This window comes from Triturus cristatus, chromosome 3_2 (genome assembly GCF_964204655.1).
Source record: "Triturus cristatus chromosome 3_2, aTriCri1.1, whole genome shotgun sequence".
Classification (NCBI taxonomy): domain Eukaryota; kingdom Metazoa; phylum Chordata; class Amphibia; order Caudata; family Salamandridae; genus Triturus; species Triturus cristatus.
In genome coordinates, this window is record NC_140584.1 from 1,060,876,496 (window position 1) to 1,060,899,355 (window position 22,860).

At 41.8% G+C, this 22,860-nt stretch overlaps 1 protein-coding gene across 3 annotated transcripts in view; it reads left to right on the plus strand.

Moving 5' to 3' along the window:
* Positions 1–22,860, plus strand: part of GTF2IRD1 (GTF2I repeat domain containing 1) — a 1,036,986-nt gene that overhangs the window by 178,697 nt on the left and 835,429 nt on the right. For 2 of the 3 annotated variants that reach the window (XM_085649787.1, XM_085649789.1), the window contains exon 2: positions 22,161–22,266. The gene's annotated coding sequence lies outside the window, so the exon portion shown is untranslated. Of the gene's footprint in view, positions 1–5,775; positions 5,806–22,160; positions 22,267–22,860 lie in introns of those variants that run through there. The other variant, XM_085649788.1, reaches the window with a different exon arrangement.

The following is a 22,860-nucleotide window of genomic DNA, read 5'->3' on the forward strand; positions in this document are numbered from 1 at the left end:
CGGAAGAGGCCACCGCCAGTACCGACTCCTGCTCTAATAGGGCTTGTTCTGGTGATGGTTTCTTTGCAGAATGTGTTCGTGTTGATCTGTTGCGGCGGGGTGCAGGTTTGTTCGTCCATGTCGGAACACGCCATATCTGTGTCCAGTTTCTGAGAGGAGAGGGTGGACTCCAACCAGTCATTTGCCTTCTCAAGGCATTCAAAAAAGTGAGATTTCTGGTTGTGTAGAATTTTTAGTCGTGCAGGCAACAGTAGGGCATATTTCAGATTGAGTGCCTGGAGTTTCCGCTTAAGTGGCTGGTAGACGCTCTTTGGCGCTGTACTTGAATAGTATAATCTGGGTAGAGAGATATTCGAGTGTTCTCATATTGTATTGGAGCATTTTTCTAACCTTTTGGAGCAAAAACTCATGGTCCCTGAAATTTAGGATACAGGCTATTAGTGGTCTAGGTGGCATTCCTGCCGCTGGTCTGCCCGTGGGAATTTGGTACACTCTCCCCACACAGAAAAAGGTGGATAGGACTTCTGGGGCTATATGTTCCTCCACAAATTGAGTCATACTGGGTCCTTCTAAACGTTCCGGCATTCCTATGATGTGAACGTTATTGCGTCTGGCTCTACCTTCCGAATCCTCAGCTCTGTCAAGAAGGGTAGCTAGTTGTTTTTGCATTTGAAATATAAAGTCAGCATGTTCTTTATGTTGTGGTACTATGTCTTGGAGCGTTTGTGTATGGTTTTTAACCGTATCGGACAGTTTATTATGGTCTGCACGTAGGGGAGTAAAGTCATGAAAAAGCGTTTTCTTTGGAGAAGAAACTATTTTAATTTTTCTTGGCTAAATATTCTCGTTGCGGCACACTCACACATGCATTTGGTCTATCAAAACACGTGGAGGGAACAGTATAATTTCAACCCCTTAACTAGTGATTACAAAACAAAATTTTATGTCAAGAGTAAAACAATTTATTATTTAGTTTAAAAAGAAGCTTTCGCTTAACAATACATCAATATACGCTATTGCTATTGTATCAAAATCACATCAGAAATACAGTACAATTGCACATTTTTTTTTTTTTTTTAAAGGGGCATGTAAAAATCAGAGAGAGTGCACATCAAAAACAAAAGACTGTGTCATTGGGTGAACATGTCTATGATTATTTCATTTGAAAGCTGAGACTTGATACCATTCATAAAATGAGCATTCAATAGTCCCAGTTTTTTCACAGATTATGTTCTTATTAACAAGCGTTGACGCATTTCGATGGTGCCTTTATGTAGCCATCGTTTTCAAGACTAAAACCTTTGTGACTCTCTCAAATGAAAAGTAAAATCTGGAGCAAGTTGGATCGCCTTAGATTGTGATCCAGGATGAATCTGTATTTTGGAGGATCTGGCAAGTTCTTAGGGAGCCTCTACCTCCCTCTGTTATGGTCCAACTATTTATAATTCATATGTAGAAGGTCTGAAACATAAAGCAAACTGTAACCCTGGAGTTGTTGTCTCTAGCAGAATTTATAAAGTTCACCAGTATGTTGATCCACGATCCACCAATCGATTGACAGATCTTCATAAAGTTTATGTTATTTTCATAGGGTGGGCCGGCGTCCAATGAACTACCGCTGTCTGTGCACCTGATTTACACGACGCAGTTGCCTCAGCGTTTCTCCTTTTTAGGTCTCGCCTGAGCCAGCGCTTTGGCGCAGCTCTGGCGAGAGCTTTAGTAAACGGGGGATTTGGAAGTGCAGACTAGTGCTTTTCAGGCCTCCAGCTACAGTGAATGTGCGCCGGGCACGCGCACCATTTGTCAGCCTGCTGATCACTTTCGCGGCCGCTTTGATGTTCTCAGTGAGCCGCGCGGCCACTGAGAACATCAAAGCCGCCGCGAAAGTGCTCACCATTTGCCACCCCCTCCCTTGGCGGCTCGGATTTGTAGCTCAGCACGCTTGTAATAAAGCGGTGGGGTTTTTCGGCTCTTCATGGCCCAGCGTCACGGGTGGCTTGGCTTGGTGTTATCACAGTAGTTACAGTCTTTCCCCCAATGTGACCCCTTACTGTAACAGACTGCCCGGCACTCTGCATATCCTTTCCTTTCATGCTTGCATGTTTGAAAGGCTCTTTTTGCCTTGCTGAAGGTAGCGTTAACATCTCAGGAAATGCAGTTTAATTGTTCCCAGTAATATTTACAAAGAACCGCACTCTTCTCTAAAATCTCGCCGATTTGAACGTGTTTATTTAAATGAGGTACTCGTCTCTAAAGCCTTCCTGACTGGAACATGTCTGTTAGTGTATCCATATTAATGTCAACATTTCACTCAGTTTGCAGTCGGTTACTTTGGGCCAGACGAGAGCGACCAGTCTGATCCCAGGTACATAGCACTCAAAGGCTGCTGGAAGGCTGTTAGGAGCTGTGGCTCATCTATGTTTGTCTGCATTTAAACAGCTTCTCTTGTCTCAAGTACTTTCTGACCCTTGTTAAACTCAAAACGATGACAGCAGCGAGGTGCCAAGTTTGCTTTTATCCTAATTTTACAAAGCAGGAGTTGTAGCATAACATTTTTAACTGCGGCTCTGACCAAATATCACAGCACAAGAGACCTGAAACACAGTGTGAGGATTGTGACATAATGACCCCTCTGCCCCACATTTCTCACGGCCTTACTTTATTCATTTCGGAAGTGGGAATCACCCCCTCCCGCTCTCTCTATCTCTCTCTCTCCCCCTCCCTCTTTCTCACTCTTTCCCTTTCTCTCTCCTCTCTCTCTCTCCCTCCCTCTTTCTTTCTCTCTCTCTCTCCCTCTATCTCTTTCTCTCCTCCCCCTCTCTATCCCTCTCCTCTTTCTCTCTCTCTCTCTTTCTCAGTCTCTCCCACCCTCTCTTGCTCTCTCTCTCACTCTTTCCTCTCTATTTCTCTTTCTCTGTCTCTCTCTCCCTCCCTCTTTCTCTCTTTCCCTCCCGCTCTCTCTTTATCTCTCCTCCCTCTCTCCCCGTTTCTATCTCTCTCCCTCTCTCTTTCACTCTTTCTAACCCTCTCTCTCTCCCTCTTTCTCTCTCTAGCTCTCTTTCTCTCCCTCCCTCTCTCTCTTTATCCCTCTTCTCTCTCACTCCACTCTGTGGCCCGTAATAACATGCCACATAATTACACTCTACTAAATGCAACATACACTCCACATAATACCACTCAGTGCCACATAATTACATACCACATATTTACACTCTACTCAATGCAACATAAATGCCCCAATAACACTCAGTGCCACACAATTGCAAGCCACATAATTACACTCTACTCAATGCAACATAAATACACTCCACAAAATACCACTCAGTACCACAGAATTACACACCACATATTTACACTCTTCTCAATGCAACATAACTGCACTCAACATAATACCACTCAGTACCACATAACTACACCTCACATAATTACTGTAATCAATGCATCATACATGCACTCCACATACCACTCAATACTACATAATTCAACGTCACATAATTACTCTCTACTTAATGCAACATAAATACACTCCGCATAATACCACTCCGTGCCACATAATAACATACCATATAATTGCACTGAACTCAATACAACATAAATGCATGCCTTTGGGTCAAGTCGCGCTATATAAAAAAGCAACAAACAAAAAACGTTTGCAATGCAATAGGTCTCGCATTACTGAATGTTTGCGCTACTGGTGTTGCATTATTATTAGCAATGCCAATAGCTCAAACTTTTATAATGCGAGACCTATTGCATTGCAAATGCTTGTTGTACTTAGGATTTTGAATGGATCGGTTCTCCACCCGTGTCGCTGCTTTCCTGTTCTGGATGCAAAGGGGAGTAAAGCCAGTGGTAAGAGTACCAATTAGCTACTCGATGGATTGACGCGAGTCCCTTATTTCTTGTAAAATTTGATCTAGTTCATCAGGAGCGGGGAGGTAAGTTCGTCGGTGGGACATAGCTGATGGAGGATGATTGTGAGGCCAAGTCAGAGTCCCCTTGGGTTGGTACCTCCGAAGAACGCATGTCAGACTGTTTTCCTTTCGTGCGCCCCATTCTAACACGTATGGTAGATTTTAGTGTTAGGAAGAGCTTCCAAGGGATTACCCACAGGGAGGAGTGACAGTCCTGGTATACGTGCCAACAATAGGACCCAACGTATGCCTATGTTTATATAAGAGAGTTCACACGTAGAATAGGTGCTCCCACTGGTCAGCTCCTTCGTGGTCTATAGGACAGAACTGCAGTGGCAGTCTAGAACATAGGGTACAGTCACTATGGTGGGAATGATGATGGCGTCATATGTAGAAATGAAAATTACTATCTGCGCACAATATGTATATGAGCCCAGAGGACAACTAAACAGTCACCTAGAGGGAGCCCAGCCGATGTACACAAGTGGTCACTCTCCTTATCTTCAAATGGTATGAAAGTATGTCCCAAGGGCCAGCCCAGCGTAAGTCGGCACCGCTCATGCCATCAATTCACTCCTTTTTAGGTCTCGCCTGACCCAGCGCATGCGCTGGTCTGGCGAGACTTATTGAGAGGGCTCCAAAAAGTGCTACCAGGCCAGCCTAGAGCTACAGTGCATGTGCGCGCGGCGTGCTTTACCACGATTACTTTCACTTTCACGGCCGCTTGGCATAGCCAATAGGTCTAGCTTTTGGGACCTTATAAGTATTTAGTTATGCAACTGTTGCATGGCTAAACACTTATAAGGTCCCAAAGGCGAGACCTATTGGCTATGCCAATGCTTGTTACTGTGTGCATTTAGTAACCAGATAGGGGAACTGCTGGTATCGGATATATAGCGGCCAATAAAGTCAGTAGGAGCGCGCCAGTTTCTCTCAACCCCGAGCTGCAATGTCGGCAGGAGGGCAGGATTTGCTCTGCAGCAGTGATGGCGCAGTTCAGTTTTCAGACGATGCTCCAGTGGGTAATCAGGCGCAGTTAGGCCTCCGCCTTACGTCTGACGTGCAGACAGGGACTGGGGGCAGTCCGGAGCCTGTTGGCACAACTCACTACGTTCGGAGTACCAGAGGGCACCCCGCGTCAGGCCGTCAGTACTCAGCCACCCAGGTCGTCCCAGGAGGCCCTTGGGCCTTCGTCACGTTCACGGTGCTGCCAGGATATATATAGGGCGTAGGCCCGATTCACAGGTGGGCCCGGCCGGTGTTTGCTGCAGAACGCAGCGCGATACCGACGATGGCGCAGTTAGGCCTCCACCTTAAGTTCCACATGCAGCCAGGGGATGGTCGCAGTCCCGGCACCGGTCGGCACAAATGCCCGGAGTACCAGAGGGCGTCTCCCATCAGCCCCCAGGCATCGTGAATAATCAGCTGCTCTGGTCGTTCCAGGAGGCCCCACGCTCACCTCCATGTTCACGGTGCTGTCAGAACACAGGCCCCGTTTGCGCGCAGGCCCGGCCGATGGTTGCCGCCATCCGCCCCGTTGGTCTCCGGCGACAAGATAGGGAATACGGGGCTTCTTTAGGCGGTCAGCGGTGCCCCGGGAGGCAATCCGCCGGGCACAGTACGTTTCCCAGAATGACGCAGTTGAGCCTCCCACGAAAGGTCCAATGCGCAGACAGGGGGGGGGGAGGGGGTTAATCCTAGCCACAGGCGACACAAATCAGGGGTGTCCGTAATATCAGAGGGCGCCTCCCCTCAGTCCCCAGGCAGGTCAACACTCAGCCGCCCGGGCCGTACGAGGAGGCACCGTGCCCTCCGCACGTCCGCAGTGGGTCAAGGACACAGGCCCAGATTCGTTACTCTTCGGTGACAGGAAAAGGAATTCGGAAGGCAGGTAGGTCCCAGTTGAATCATCGCGGGTTGTGCCATCGATGTAGGCAGTACGGGGCGGTGATCGGATCGGCCAGCGTAGGCCGCTTCGAGTTACTCCAGCGAGCGACGCAGGTCGTCAGGAAGTCCGTCCGCGGCTCATGCCGTTAAAACAGGATCCTCAAGGTCACATTGGGATCAGATGGCGCCATCAGCGTCCTGCTGCCAGCGCGGTTAGCGATTATCGTGGATCGATCCCAGATTTCCCTTCAATTGCAAGTGTTAGCAGGTCCCGCACTGGAGCTTTTTCAACGTGCACCCGCAATGCTCGGCGGTTAGCCATGCCCCCATCACAAACACGCTTAATGTGTCTGAAAAGCAATTAATTATGGTAACATATCTAAGGAAACTCTTAAGACCATATATTTCCAAACCAAGTAATAGGCGCGGTTTTATTTTCCGTTGCGTTCCTTTTTACACATTTTTAACAAACATTTATCATCAATATCAATAAATCCTCATATTCCACAAAAAATTAACAAAATTGCGGTCAATCTTGGCCTCTCCTAGAGATATGTTTTAGGTCACAATTCACATACACAGTGTTGGTTCCATTCGTCCTTTGCACTAGTTTGAAATCCAACAAAAATAGTGTATGGGGACCACATTCTATTCCTTAGACCTTCGGATTTAGTTTTCATCTACGGATTTTAATTCTCCGAGAAAGGAAATAGACCACGTTTCAGCCTTCAAAGTCTTTAAGGCCTCATCAGGACCCGAGATCAAGGGATGATCAATTAATTCTATGAACAAAACACATAAATTACCAAATTTTCGTCTAGACACAGAAATTTGTCAACGCTAAATCACCTTCACCCATATCTCCAGGAGAGGCCAATAGTGACCGCAATTTTGTTTGTTTTTTGTGGAATATGTAAATTTATGTATATTGATGATGTTGATAAATGTTTGTTAAATATTAGTAAAAAAACCTCAAAGGAAAATATAACTGCACCAACGACTGTGTTTGGAAAACATGTGGTCTTATGAGCTTCCTTAGATATATGTCACCATAATTAATTTGAATGGCTTTTCAGACACATTGAGTGTGTTTGCAATAAGGAATGATGTTAAGAAGTTATTCCTGCACTCACTTTTCTCTTTTTTCGTATGGTTTATTAACTCAAGCGTGGCAGTGATTATTGGACATCCCCCTATTCTATAGAAGGTAAGGTACCACTAGGCCCCCGTTTCAGCAAGGATAGTTAATCACCTTAGGGGATGGAAGTGTAAGGTAATGTCTGGACGCATATATAGGGGTATATTGAAAGGCATAGGTTGCACTCAAAGGGAGCAGGACCCCTAGCCACGTGATAGAGAGCATATGGGGTAAAAAATGCAAGCATCAAAAAGGAGATTCAGAAAATGCTGAAGTGAGTGTTTTCTGATGTTCACCCTTAAAGTTTGGCTCACAGTATTAATCTGAAAAGCAAATACACAGAATACTGTTCTGGAAGGTGTTAGCTTCATAGAAGCTCTTGATCTTAGGGAAAAGCTGACCGTGATCTCAGTTTCTCCAACATGCCAGTGTTTAATCCTGACCACATTGTTTTGTCTCTCTTTGACAAGTTTTCATTGAGTAGGCCCTCTCCCTAGAACCTTATTGATTTAAATAAGTTCTAAAAGAAGGACAAAGATGTATCTACGCTGGCAGTGCCTTACTTTTGTGACATCATGATAGTGCAGGAAAGTCCCCTGCGAGGTATACAAGTGTATTCTCCTGTCCAGAGTGTCTTACTGAATGTGAGACTGCTATCATGACTTTTATTTTGACCCTCGAGTAATGCAAACCTAGTGTGTGCGCAAAGGCCTGTAGTTAACACTGCGAAGTCCAGGACCTGTCTTGTCACCACGAGGGCCTCACCAGGCATGCCATCAAAGTCGACAGTGGACTAGATTGTGCCCTGGGGTACCAAGTAAAACGCAGTGAAACATACAGCATTTTCTTAATCTACAACGTGATCAGGCCTTCTTCTCTGTGTAGGAGATAATTTTGTCCACTAACCCTTTTCGTTTAAAGTTCCACAGTTACGTGGATACCCAGAACCTGACAATGACACCCAATGTACATGTTGAGTGGGCGTACAGTGAGCATTGGACAGGTAGAGTAGTAGTATTTTGTTTGTGTGAATGAGAGAGTCTGACTATTGAGGTCAGTGGGATCCATGTTAGCACAAGATGGTGGGGTGAGGTTAGTTTCTCAGACAGTGGAAGTGTATTGCCTGCATTCCTGTGGCTGGAGGAAGGAGGACCAGACACTGAAATAAGGATAAATAAGGAAGATGCAAAAAGCACTACCTTAACAATTCCATGAAGACTCTGCTAGCAAGTGGCTGCTGATTAATTCTTCCTGATTGGGGCCATTTGTTAGATATTAGGGGTGCGGGTAGGAGTATAGTTTCTGTTGATCAAGGTGAGGAAGTTGGTTGGCCAGGCCTGCCCATGTGTCTGTCCTTAATAGAGGCTTCAGGAAGATTATTGACAACCAGATGCAGAGATCTAACACTTCATTTTGCCCATGGTGTGGGTACTTCAGCCTGGGGCTAGCCCAAGTGTTACCTGATTTGAGAAGTATCAGTTTACAGAAGGTTTGTGTCTAGAGGGCTGCCTGAGAAAAAACCAAACCAATATGGTTCTACAGCATGAGACAGTGGATGCTTTCTCTGTTGTGCACATTTGCCGTACGGTTGCATGGCCCGTCAGCTAAATAATATATTATTAGACCAGTTTGGGTAATTAAAGAATCATGCTATGCATTAGTCTTTGGGACCTTATCTCGTATATGAAATATAAATCAAAAGACATTGAGACAATTACATTTGTCGGCTACACAATAAAAAACATAACCTAGCATGAGGTAACATACCATAATATAGCTGAACATGGCTAAGCAATGCCTATTTTTGTATGGTATATAAAAACTCAAACATAAAATAGTGGACATAACATTCTAAACCAAAATAACATGATGTAGTATGCAACTAAGTTAAAACAAAATGCACCAATGCATAGCAGTATTAACAGCATAACATAGCACAATCGCAGGCAGCATGCCTGTGCACATTGGACATTATAAAAATGGCTTCAGGCCCACATACAAATACAAATGGATGTGATGGCATGATTCATATTGCACCAGTAAACAAGCATTGGCAAAGCCAATAGGTCTAGCCTATGCGAGAGCTATTGGCTTTGGCAATGTGTTTTAATCATGTTGCACACTAGTGTGGTTTCTGTTCAGCATGGCTAAATGTTAATGGCATGGTGTGGGGTGTGGTAGACTGGGGTAGATTGGAGTAGCGTTGGGTGGATATGTTGGATTGGAGTTGCGTGGGGTAGACCAGTGTGGCGTGGAGTAGACCAGTGTGGCGTGGAGTGGGATAGGTTGGTTTAGATTAGTGTGGAGTTGGGTATATAGGGGTAGCTTGGAGTGGGGTGGATTGTTTTACAGTAGAGTGGGGTAGATTGGGGTAGCATGGAGTGGGCTAGATTGGTTTAGAGAGGAGTAGGGGTACAGTGAGGTAGATTATAGTGGGGTATAGGGGTATAGCTAGGTAGATTGGAGTGAGGTAGATTGTAGTGGTGAGTGGGATAAATTGAAGTGGAGTGGAGTGAAATATATTGGAGTTGAGTGGGGTAGACTGTATTGGAGTGGGGTAGATTGGAGTGAAATGTGGTGGGCAGATTTTAGTGGATTAGGGTAGAATTGGGTGCATTTGGGTAGATAGGAGTAGATTTGGGTGGATTGTGGTAGATAGAAGTGGAGTAGATCAGGATAGGTTGTGGTAGAGTGGATTGAGGTACATTGGGGTAGATTGGGGAGCAGTGGAGTCGAGTGGATTGGGGTATTTTGGAGTAAGGTGGGGTACTTGGAGTGAGGTAGATTGGGTGGATTAGAGTAGGGTAGATTTGAATGGGGTGGGGTAGGGTGGAGTGCGGTAAATGGAAGTTGAGAAGGGTTCTTGGAGTGGGGTAGATTGGGTGGATTAGAGTAGGGTAGATTGGAATGGAGTGGGGTAAATTGGGGTAGAGTGCAGTGGGGTAGAGTGGTGGGGAGTAGACTGGGGTATATTGGTGTGGAGTAGAGCGGGTTGGAGTGGTTGGAGTGGAGTAGGGTAGAGTGGAGTAGAGTAGATTGTAGGGGAGTAGATTGGGCTAGACTAGAGTGGGGTAGATTGGGGTGGAGTGAGTTAGATTGGAATAGAGTGTGGTAGATTGGAGTGGGATAGATTGGAGTCAAGTAGATTAGGGTTGAGTGGAGTGTGGTAGATTGGGGTGGAGTGGAGTAGAGTGGGGCGACGGGGTGAATTTGAGTAGGGTATAATTGAGTGGGTAGATTGAGTGGATTGGAGTAAGATAAAGTGGAGTGGGGGAGATTGGGGTAGAGCGGAGTAGGATAGACTGGAGTTGAGTTGAGTGAGGTAGATTATGGTGGAATTGGATACATTGGAGTGGAGTCGAGTATGGTAGATTGGAATGGTAGATTGGAGTGGAGTGGGGTAGATTGTAGTGAAGTGGAGTGGGGTTTATTGGAGTGGGTAGATTGGGTTGGGGTAGATTAGAGTGGAGTGGAGTGGGGTGGGGTGGAACGGAGGTGAGTAGAGTGGAGGGGTATGGAGTGGAGCTTAGTGGTGAGCCATGTCATAGAGTGTCTTACAGTGGATTGCCCTGGAGTTGCATGGCATGGAGTGGCATGGCACAGAGTGGAAGGGCATAGAGTGAAGCAGAGTGTTGTAAAGTGAAGTGGTGCAGAGTGGTGTAGAGAGGAGTAGTGTAAAGTGGAGTGGCGTAATTTGGAGTATGCATAGTCTGATAGCACACTGCCATTACAGACAACACATTTCCAATTGAAATGGCCATTACATTTGCACAGATATACTATTTTACTGCGCACAAATTGTAAATGTCATCACCAAGTGAATTGATTTATTTCGATAATATTAAAATATTTGTTTCCACCACACTTCAGAATTACAAAAAAAGTGCTTCATTTCTACTGTTCTCCTTCTGACTTGTTCCGAAATATCATCACAGTTAATTTTTGTTGTGTGCTAGGAAAGATAACATCATACAGCCTGTCCTCTGGGTGGATTGTCACATAAATTCTCTCACTTTGAAGTCAATGGAAGAAAAGTAACCACAAAGTTCCCTCGGAATTCAAAGCCTGACTTTTGACCTCTGTCTTTGAATGCATATCAAATGAGACAAGAGAAGAACAAAATTTAAAGGCCTCTTTAGAGAGAGGCGGAGTCAAACTGGACAGCCTAAAACAACATGCAAACGACAGCCAGTTAGGAAAGATTCACCAAGTAGAGTGACTCAGCAAAAATAAAAAAAATAGATCCCAAAAGTGTGAGGAGTGTAACAACATAAGCACTTGGGCCATGCTATAGGGGAGGGTCACATGCATGAAGAGGGAAGTGCTGACTTCAGAATTGACAAGTAGGAAGCAAGCAATTTGGAGTGGTTTTGAAGCCCACCAATGGTAAGTAATTGGAGGGCTCCAAGACCACTAACAATAAACAAAATGTCTCAAAGAAACAGCACAAGGGCTGTCTAAAATATGACACAGTGGAGCACTCCTAATCAGTTAACATATCACTTAAGCTTACAACACAGACAGGCCATGTCCCTCACCCACACTGTATCAGTTTCTTCCTTGCTTCATCTACTTGCTAGTGACATATCTACATGTAGAGAAATGTGAACTTACCAGGCTAACTAACAAGTTGTTTACACTTTTTACACAGTAAGAACATCTTTTGCAAAGTATTAAAAAGACTTGTAATGTATGATTTATGGGAATATGTTTAATAATATATTTAACAAACGGATGATTTCCCAGTCTTTGAACACACTCTGCCCTAACCCACTTTCTTATCTTTCTTCCCGAACCCATGCAGTCGGCTTGCTGTCTTCATCATGGGGTGGTGTGTCCCGGGGAGCTTCACTCGTAGCTGGTGTGAATACACAAGAGAGGACAGAAGATACTTGTAGGAATCTGGCTCTGTATATACTATACCAAAATGAGGTGTAGTGTGTACAGAGTTCAGTGGAACCCCAAGGGTAGGCAGAGGTAAAAGTAGATAGCACCCTACTCTCTATCTATGGTAGTGTGGTCGAGCAGTAAGGCTTTATCAGAGCGTAGTGTTAATCATTTGTTGTACACACTCAGGCAGCAAATGATGTCACACACTCAAAGACTGAACTCAGGCCAATTTGTTTGTATAAAGATATTCAATTAGTTATATTTATTTTCTGGAACCAAGCAAGCCTTGTACTAGTAAGTGTAAATGGTAATTTTCAAAGCAGGTTGAACAATACAAGCAAGCTGAATGAAAATTTCTTCGTTACAGGTTTGTAAATACTTTGAATACAGTTGAAATTACTGTTAGATTACTTTTGATTACTTTACAGATTACTATATGGCTTACGTTTTCTACTCAGTGTGATATGCCTAGATATCACACTGGGACATTTCCTAGAGAAAAGGTAAGAAAAGCCGTTTTTAGATATTTGCAGGTTTTCAAGTTCTCATGCAAAACCAACTCCACGCTTAGAACAATTTTCAAAGAAAAGTAGTCAATGCAATCCTATGGAAGGAAATGAAGTTAACGGTTTGCAGGTAAGTACTTATTTGTGGGAGTTAGTATTCTGGGGTTAGAACCAGGGTTTCCCCAGGGTTGGGGATGCACTCTCAGAACACCCTCATTGGCACTAGGGCGACTTGGTGCAGAGTGCTGAGGCCCAATGTTATCCAATGGGGGACAGGGGGCCTCCGGTTGGTGGCTGCTCACAAGCAGGCTACAACGTTGTGGGAGCAAAGCTCCTGGAGTTAGGCTCAGGGCAAAGGGGGATCCGAGTTAGCACTCAAGGTGCACCAGCAGGGGCGCTGGGACGGCTGGGTGCAGGGTTCTGTATTGGCTTCTGGTGCCCTTTTGTTTTCAATGGGAGTTGCCGGTTTTGGATTTTGGCTGCAGGCTCGGTCCAGGAAGACTTCCGGGCGGAACCGACAGCTGGGCAGGTAAGTTGGATTTTACAACATCTTAGAGCGATAGTCAATTCTGACATGACATATCCAGTGGCCAGGCATTTCAAGGTAGTTCATATGAATAAATTGGAAGATCTCAAGTATTTTGTTATCTCTGCGGGTCCACCCATGAGAAGGGGGGGCAATAGGGAAAAAGTCCTTAGACAATTAGAATCCAAATTCATACTTGCATTGAATACTCTCACCCCAAATGGACTGAACAATGGGGAAGAGTTATACAATTTTCTATGAGGACATGTCTTTTTGATGTTATCTTATGTTATTGTATCTTAAAAGGAATATCTCATGTTATTATGGGAGGGGAATGTTTTATATTCCATTTTAAATAAGTCTTTTAATATATTTATGCATTTCTTTATTTTAAGAATGTATCTTTATATATAGACCTTTTTAAAGGCTATTTATAATATTGTCAACATTTTATTTATATTTTTTGACAAACTACAATTTCCGGTGGATTAGAGGAAATTTACTGACATTACAGTTGGATTCCCTTTCATTCTATCATGACAATCCCTTCTTTTATATAAACTACCGATTATGCAGTCCCCTCGTGCCTAATTACGCTTATTTGACACCTATATATCAGGTGATCCATACATCATGTCATTGTAGGCTTGGCTATCTTTCTATTCTCCGGTTAGTAAATCTCACCGAAAATTGGTTAATATGTAGAATCCAGTGTGTTCTGACATATTTTCTCCCTCAAGAAATCAATATATTTCTTGTAGACTGAAAAGGTATCTATTTATTCATTCAAAGGGTTATTGAATCCTGCAACTTCCCTTTTTAATTCCCTTAAAAAAAATCCGGGTCATTAAGTTAACACGGTTTTTTAAATTATGGTTTTTAATCACAATATATATATAATTGTGATTATTTATTTGTTATTATTTTTTAGCACTTTAAAACACATTTATGATTTTATAATTTTTTAGAAGTCTTTTTGCAGGGGGTTGACTCTCTTTGGCCCATGGCTGTAGTTTCAAGGATAATAGGTATATTCCACCATTACAATTTAAAAAAAAAAACAAATGTAAATCAATGCCGTGCATAAATGATGTTCTTGTCACATTGTGGTATTTGTACCAAAAATGTCAACCATTCATTGACCATCTATTTTGCACATTGCACATTGTAGATTGTGATTTATATTATTTATATAATTTATATAATAATAGTGGAATTTATCTGATATTATATATTCATACAGTCATTGGATTTAATTAATGTATTTTACAATAATGATTTTAGAAAAGTCGCCCAGCAAAGAGTACTTCTTTTGTTTTCACTGCATCACATGACGCAATGAGTGGTATCTGTGAAAGTGCTATATATATTGGGGGAAATGAGAGTCTCATCATGTGATCAAGCCCACTTGTTGGGCGAAACGCGTCATGCCGAAGCGTCTGTCCACTTGATTAATATAGAAAGAAAACCACGCACCTATTCTGGAGTCCGTGTCCCGATCTTTGTTTTCCAATTTGGGAAAATACGACAGTGGGAACTCTGGTGTTTTTATATATATATATATATATATATATATATATATATATATATATATATATATATTATATATTCCAACCAATCCCGACGTCATTAAATATCGGACACCGACACAGGAGTATGATTTCGCTATCCAGCTTTGGATTATTCTTACGCTTGACGCGTTTCGGCACACCTGCCTTGTTCACATGGGTAGTCGCAAGTATTCAAACATATTTAAACAGAGGTTACAAGATCACATGATCACTTCTAGAGTAGACATGGAAAAAAGACTGCCAATTTGCTTGTGCGCTTCTCACAGAGAGTAAATAAAGTTTTGTTTAAAATACATTCTTTCTATTACACACATTTTTTTCCTTTCTTTATCTCTCTTAATTTATATGACTTTATGAATATATTATAACTTCATAATTGTCCAATGAGACAAAAAAGAGGAATTTTTTCGATCACATTTGCATTAATAACCATGCAAAAATACAATATACACTTGCCATTACTCTCATCATGAGATTTATTTCTCCATTATAATACAATTGTACAATTTATTCTCATTACTCTGTCTTTATATTCTGTGTTTATATTTCTCACACAGAATGGTCTCCTAGACAATCTCCTGGGCCAGTGCCCTGCCTGGAATCCATTTGTTTATTTGTTCAATCAGGCGAGTTTCATTACAAAAATATCCCAGTCAATCTGCCAATAGACCCTTATCAAGGGAAGTTGAAAAAACATATATTAACATTTATATAGGTCAACCACTTTATAAGACAATGTCTGTAAAATTACACAGCTGAACAAGATACAAAAATTCAGTAAATGTGCAAATGTTGCTAAATAAAGTGCTAGTGCTTTATCATGTGCAAATATTGCAATAAATAAAGTGCAAGTGCTTCTCAGTACTTTTTATATGCAACATAATTTAAATAAGGTGCATATTTACCACAATATATTTTTTTAATTCACTTGTTCTGCTTATTAAGATGTTATTTAAGACCTATTATTCCCCAACTGATAAAAAAGACAAGAAGTCTATCATGACAAGAATTTCACAGATTTAGATATAGAGAAACCTGTCTTTTTCCTATTACCTCTGAAAATGAAAATAAAAATTAAAAACTTAAAAATCTTTTATAATGGAATACCAATTTATACCAAATGCACATGTAAATCTTCTTCAGCGTTTAATCCATGTGGATTTTTAGTATTAAACATTAGTATGTATTTTGACTTAATTTGCGCAATTTCTTTTCTCTGTTCCCCCCTCTTTGATTCTTGGGGACCTGATCAATGGCAAAATATACCAATTCGTTGGCATTGCCTTTATGTATTTCATTAATGTGACGTGCTACAACATAGTTTTTATCGTTACTGTTGATCGCCCTTAGGTGTTGTAAAATACGTACATGGACCATGTGGATTGTACTGCCTATGTACATTTTAGGGCATGAACATCTCAGAATATAGACAACAAAATCACTTTTACAGTTCAATGGTTTTCTTAACTTCCACGGGCTACTAAGTAAAGGGGAGATGACTTGTTCATTTTTATCATACCTGCAAGCTTTGCACTTAAAACATTTATGGAAGCCGGGTCTAACTTTTAGCCAACCACCTCCTTTCTTAGTTTCCAGGTTGGTTTCAAACAAGTCATCCTTCATTGATTTAGCCCGATTAAATGTCACCATTGGTCTTCGTGAGACCTTCCCTTGTAATATTGGATCCTGTTTAACTAGGTACCAGTGTCTACTCAGGCTATCTCTCACCTTAGCCTGGTATGCACTATACCCAGTGATCATCCGAATTTCATTCTGAGTATGTTTTTTCTTTTCTTCAGCTTTCTCTACATCTGGTTTCAACAGTGCATTTCTCTCTAAGAGAGCTACCTTTGACTTGTTTTAATATTTCAGAATTGTATCCTCTTTGCAGAAATCTCTGAGTTAAGGCAATTTGAGCTTGACTCAACGTATCTGCTTCACTGCAGTTTCTCTTCATTCTTAAATTTTCTGCATATGGGATACTCATTTTTAATCTTGATGGATGGAAGCTAGCCGCGTGCAAAATTGTGTTGCCTGCGGTAGGCTTCCTGTATGTACGTGTCTGGATAGATCTCTGTGCAATGTATACCATCCAGGTATGTCACACTAGTTGCACTAATATGTTCCGTAAATTTTAAATTGAGATCATTTACATTGATACTGTCTATAAACTGTTGCGCTGACTCTTTAGATCCATTCCATATAATGAAAAGGTCAATAAATCGAATCCATTTAATGACATGATCCCTCCATTCACTAATGTAATTGACTCTGAGCACCTGCTCCTCCCACCAGCCCATATGCAAATTAGCATAGCTGGGGGCGAAGCAGGTGCCCATCGCCTTGCCCTTAAATTGTTTGTAAGTCTCGCCTCCAAATAAAAAGTGATTGTTATTGAGACATAATCTACACATCTCCATCAGCATATTAGTGTGTTGATATAGTTTTATTAATCTCAAATTGAGGAAGTGCCTAATTGCCCTCAGACCATCCTCATGGGCAATACTCGTATATAGACTTACAACGTCTACTTTTATGAGAAGATAAGAATCTTCCCATCTTACATTTTCTATTTGGTTCAAAAAATCTCTTGAGTCCTGAATATATGCAGGTAGCGCTCTTACATACATTTGTAAAAATGAGTCAAGGTATCTAGAAGTAGGTTCAAAGAGACTGCCTATGGCGGAAATAATAGGCCGCCCTGGTGGTCTCTCTTTGTGCTTATGAATTTTAGGTATCAAGTATAGTATGGGCACTACAGGGTTCTCCACTTTTAGAAAAGAGTATTCTGATTGGTTAATTAAACAAAGACCTCGCCATCTCGCCAGGTCCTTTTCGTATTTGTGTTTAATTTCAATCAAATTACTGTGTGGGACTAACAGGTAACAGTCTTTATCTCGCAATTGTGTCATTGCCTCACAATTGTAGGCTTCTAAAGACCAAAGAACAAGGTTACCACCTTTATCTGCCTGCCGTACCACTATATCATGTCTGTTCTATATCTTTGTTATCACAGACTGGTATTTCTTCCCAGAGGTCGTCTCTTAAAAAAAAATCTTTACTAGAACTTAAAGAAAGCTGCTTCAAATCCTTTATCACCAAATCAGAAAACATATCTATCGCATCTTTTGGTGTATTAGGTGTGAAGGTAGATTTAGATTTAAACAAGGTGGCTGAACTATCAAACACATCTAAACAAAATAGCTCATCAGTTTGACTAATGTGTTCCACCAAACTAGATCCTTCCCCCTCCCTGATTAACTGCTGACAATCAAATAGTACCTGCATATCTCCAACTTCTAGATTTCCTGGATCTTCACTTGTCACCAATCTGCTTTCTTTTTGATTAGTGGTTTTCATATCAAAGAATTTTGTAAGTTTCAATTTTCGTATATATTTAAAGAAGTCAATGCGCGTTTGCGTGTAATTAAAGTTTGTGCGCTTACAGAAAGAGAGTCCTAATGACAAGATTTTTGTTTCCTCATCCGTTAGGGTCAAATCAGTCAGATTTATTACAGTCATTGCTACTTCTTCCAACCCTTGCACTGATAGAATTCTTTCTTCTTCCTCCCTGATCGCAGTTCCATGCCTGCCCCGTCTGTTTTTTCGTTTCCGTAATTTTCTTTTCTTTGATTTTGAAAGTTCGGCCTTAAATTTTGAGTCCGGTCCTGGTATAAAAAACCGAATTCTTCAATGATAGAAGGTGGATTGTTTGTGGCAGTTGATTGTGAGATTCCGTCTTCTGAAGTTGAATCAATATCTGAACTTGCTCTTGAACTGATTTCGGATATATCACTTTAATCAGTCTGTACCAAACTGTTCATTGCTTGTTTGCTTTTTACTCCGCTCACCTTTGAAAGCCTTTGTTTACGAATATTGTCAAAACGACGCGCAATTTATATAATAATAGTGGAATTTATCTGATATTATATATTCATACAGTCATTGGATTTAATTAATGTATTTTACAATAATGATTTTAGAAAAGTCGCCCAGCAAAGAGTATTTCTTTTGTTTTCACTGCATCACATGACGCAATGAGTGGTATCTGTGAAAGTGCTATATATATTGAGGGAAATGAGAGTCTCATCATGTGATCAAGCCCACTTGTTGGGCAAAACACGTCATGCCGCCATGCCGAAGCGTCTGTCCTCTTGATTAATAAAGAAAGAAAACCACGCACCTATTCTGGAGTCCGTGTCCCGATCTTTGTTGAGCACCGGTAGTTCTGAACAGCAGGTGCCGAGACGGATCCCTATCGGGCTCTCCATTCTTGCCCTCATCCTCATGGTGTATACAAAAAATCTTAACTCTGCATCAGTACCACCCTTCGCTGCCTGTGATGTAACGTCAAAGAAACTCGTTATAATTCTTTCACAGTCTCATCATTTCATAACGGAAGCATTTTCAGTATTCTACATAACGAAGCCATTGCAGTTGATTATTTAGCTTATGCAACTAACAACCATTGACAAAGCCAATACACCTGGTTTATGTTTGGTAGGTGTAATGTTTCTTGTTGTATTATATATGTGGGTGCACTGACAGAATCAACAAAATACCAGTCGAGCGGCACACTATGCAAAGCACAGAATTTTAGCTGTTGTGTTTTTAAGCCATGCTCCTTAAAGAGCCACCCCCCCCCCCTCCCCCCCGTTTTTTCATCCCACATAAAGCCCTGTATATAGCGCATCACACAGATCTCCAAGTTTCCGAGGTCCATGCGTGAATAGCTTATCAAGCCTTGTGGCTTCCTTTGCATTCTGGTACTAATAAGCCAGCTTTTATCATGAGATAAACAGGACTACAAGTTCCCGAGTGTAAAGACAGAACTTGGGCTGGCTGAGCTACTAACGCGAGGAACTTGGAAACTGGAGCAGTGGTAGACCTTGGCAGTCATACAGGACTTTTGAACTAGCGACAAACAGCAGAGGAAATCCATTTGTTCAACATTTGCTGCTTGTTTAGAAATAGATTAAAGCAGACTCTATTTGCACGATGGCAAACATGAAAAATGCGAGTTCACAATATTTTCCTGTGTTTTTGTCGTGATAAAAGGGGAAATGTATTTTCTTCTCTTTTCTGATTCGAAAGACCAGGCTGTCTTGAGGGGAAATCATTTTGCTCTGTATTTATACTCACAAGTGGCAAAAATAATGAAAAATCAGTTTGTTTTTTTCAGTTTGTTTGTGACTAGTGTTTTATTCGCTGTTATTGCATGGGCCTTAGTCTGGCGAGGTGCGCCCCATTTCCCCTGCCTATATATGGTATAAATTGTGGGGTTGCGCATCCAGTAGTCATGTCTTCGTACAACCTCGAAGCCTGACAGCATAACTATTGGTAAGTGATCGTTGGGACGGTTCAGTGAACAGTTTGTAACCTTGTCACGGTTCGTCTATACTCCCCTTTGGTAAGTGTTTCTACTTCTCACCATGTAACATTACCTAGTGTTCATGGCTTTTTTCTTTAAATTAACAGAATTAATGATGGTGGGTCTTGTGAAAAAGGAAATCGTATACTTTTACCGTACTGCTCGGCCGGGACTAGGGTTTTGTGTTAGGTTGCACAAAAGTAGATGCAAACTGCAACATTTTAAGTTGACGGGTAATCATCTCTGCGTGCCTTTTGAAACCGTTGCAGAGAAGTGTCTGTTTCGTCATTAAATGAAAATGTGTTGCTGCGCAGTTGAATGTTTTGGGGCGCCATTTGGCAGGATTTGGGTGGTGCACTTTTGGGGAGGGCGCATGCGATTCACTGTATGACAATTGTGCACGCTGAGGGTCCTTAAGTGAAGATAGTATTATTGCAGGCCTGGGGGTGATGCTGTTTATTTTATCCTCGTGTACTTTCCTCGGTCTCCCCTTCCACCCACTCGTGTTTTGTTCCTTTTCTCCTCTCTGTTACAGTTTAGAAAGTGCTAAACCCTCTCAGGCTGCCTTCGGCGTGACACCTGATCACCTCGGCATCAACCCAGATTTCGCGGTGGCCGTTCCCACTGGTTATTCGCTTTTCAGACTTGACAGACCTTTAAAAAATGCAGAGGCCTGAATGCTAACTACACCGCCGCCCCTTCCACTGACTGTTAAGCGTTCTTTTTAGCCTAGGTTGCCATAAGTTTCAAAGGTATACATTTTTGTACCTCACACCTGGCACCAAAAACAACTTTGTAAACAACTTTCAGTCACTATTTGAGTATAGCCTCCAGTGCAACAAGTTTTCTGTTTTAGGTGATTTCAATTTTCATCTGGAAGCTAAAGAGGATAAAGACACTGAAGCCCTCCTGGAAATTCCAATGTCTTTAGGACCTAGTCAACTCATTAAGGAAGCTACACACACAGCTGGACATACCCTGGACAGCCTCTTCACCAGTAACCCCCACATCACAGTCAACAAGCATTGGCGTAGCCAATAGGTCTCGCCTTTGGAACCTTATAAGTGTTTAGCCATGCAACAGTTGATGTTGTTGCACCAAGGATATTGTGCTTATAAGGTCCCAAAAGCGAGACCTATTGGCTATGCCAATGCTTGTTGGGGTTGATAGCTGGAAACTAGATCTATTAAATAACTTCACTTGAGACTAAAAATGTGTTGTTATGTAGTTGGGTAGATATGTTGCAGAGACTGGGACCCAAACTTTAATCAGAGTGTTTGTACCAAATTCTGACAGAAGGCGACATTTGAAAACAGTAGAATATAAAAACCTTGTTAAAAGTATATTTTGCTGGAGACAAATACTATTTTTTAGCAGGGCGATTATAAACTCACATTTTTTTTTCCTGCAAATTTGTCTGTGGCAGAGCTTTTTCAAAGGGGACAATTGTCGCAAGTTAGTGAAGTTGCAAAGTGTGCAACCGTCACAAAATATCTCAAGCAGAAGTATCATTTTACACACCACTAGTTCTAATCTAGATTTCTGTTTACGGTCAAAACATTGTGTGATTCTGGGCACATCTTCTGGTGCCCCGCTTACCCTGAGCAGAAGTTTGAAAATGAAAACCTTCATTAAAAAAAAAGATTTGCAATATGATAAAAGGTAGATTCTCATCTTTTAAGTATTGGGCAGCAATGCAGAAGCAAAAGCAGCAGTTGGTATCCATCATGAAGGAACTGACAGGCCTGGACTAGTAGGTTCTCAGCTATATTGAAAATAAGCTACACAAACATGTCATAGCTCTTCTCGGTGGCAGCATCTCACTTATTATATATGGAGAGTCACTGATCACTGTGTGACTTGTTTACAGTAGGTTGCTGAAAAGAAGTATTTCGCATTCTTTGGTACCAATTGGGGCAAATTGTGTATTTCCCTTAATAATATTTGTACTTAAAACTACATTTATAGGAATAGGGGGATATGAACAAATGAAAATAAATAACAAAATGACGTGTATTTATTAAAGCACAACCCTAACTGCGTTACGATTTATGCATACTGTGATATGAAGAATAGTACCAGAATATATGGTCGAAGTGTTATCTAACATACATATCTTCACTTAAATATTGTTTTAGAAAAATACTTAATTGAAGTTGATAATAGAAAGTCTACACTCAGTGGGGCGCTATTTATGTTAACTGTATTTAAGACATGATATTTATGTCAGACAATATTTATGCCAGGCGGCAGATGACATACTGACCTACAACATTCGGTAGTACCATTAATGAATGCATTTTTTTTAAAACGTGTTACTTTAACACCTTTCTTACTTAGACTGGTTGATTTTGCAGGTATTTGCTCCCGCCAAGAAAAACTTCTTCTGAGGTAGCTAGAGAATGAAAATGTAGCACACATACGAAAATCGCAAACCTGAATCTGGCCTTCTTTTCCAAAAAGGTAGGTCAAAATATAAGCAGCTGTAATTGAGTATTAAGCTTGCATATAACATGTTTTCAGTCTTCGAGCAAGGCAGCCCTGCCAGCTTATACGGAACTGCTATGTGACACGGGTTCATGCCTCATCGCATGAGCACATGGTGTAGAGGTGCAATGATAATGCCAGCTGGCACCCCTTTCTCAGATGGAATTTCCAGCACTGGTGTGGATGCTCTACACAGCTTGGCTTCAATGAAAAGCACCACAGGACAGAGGAAGTGGTGTGGTGGAGGATAGCTGTGGCAGCTTTGACAGAGCAGTGGGTCCAAAGACCGTCATGGCCCCGTCCTGCCACAAAGACAACGCCCCTTCGCCCTGCACGCTCATACAGTGAAAAGTCTTCTTAGGTTGGCAGGTCTGTCGAGGTGTATCAGTGTGTGCTACATTGGAATTGTGAAATTGAAAAGTCCATTTTAATAGTTGGACGGACACATGCAGACATAGGACTGGTCCGAGGATAATAACAAAGGTACAGGTGCATGATCTCCACACAAACCGCAGCTCACTAAAATTCAGCAAAGAACGCTGGCAAAACAGACACCTTAAGCCTTAATGG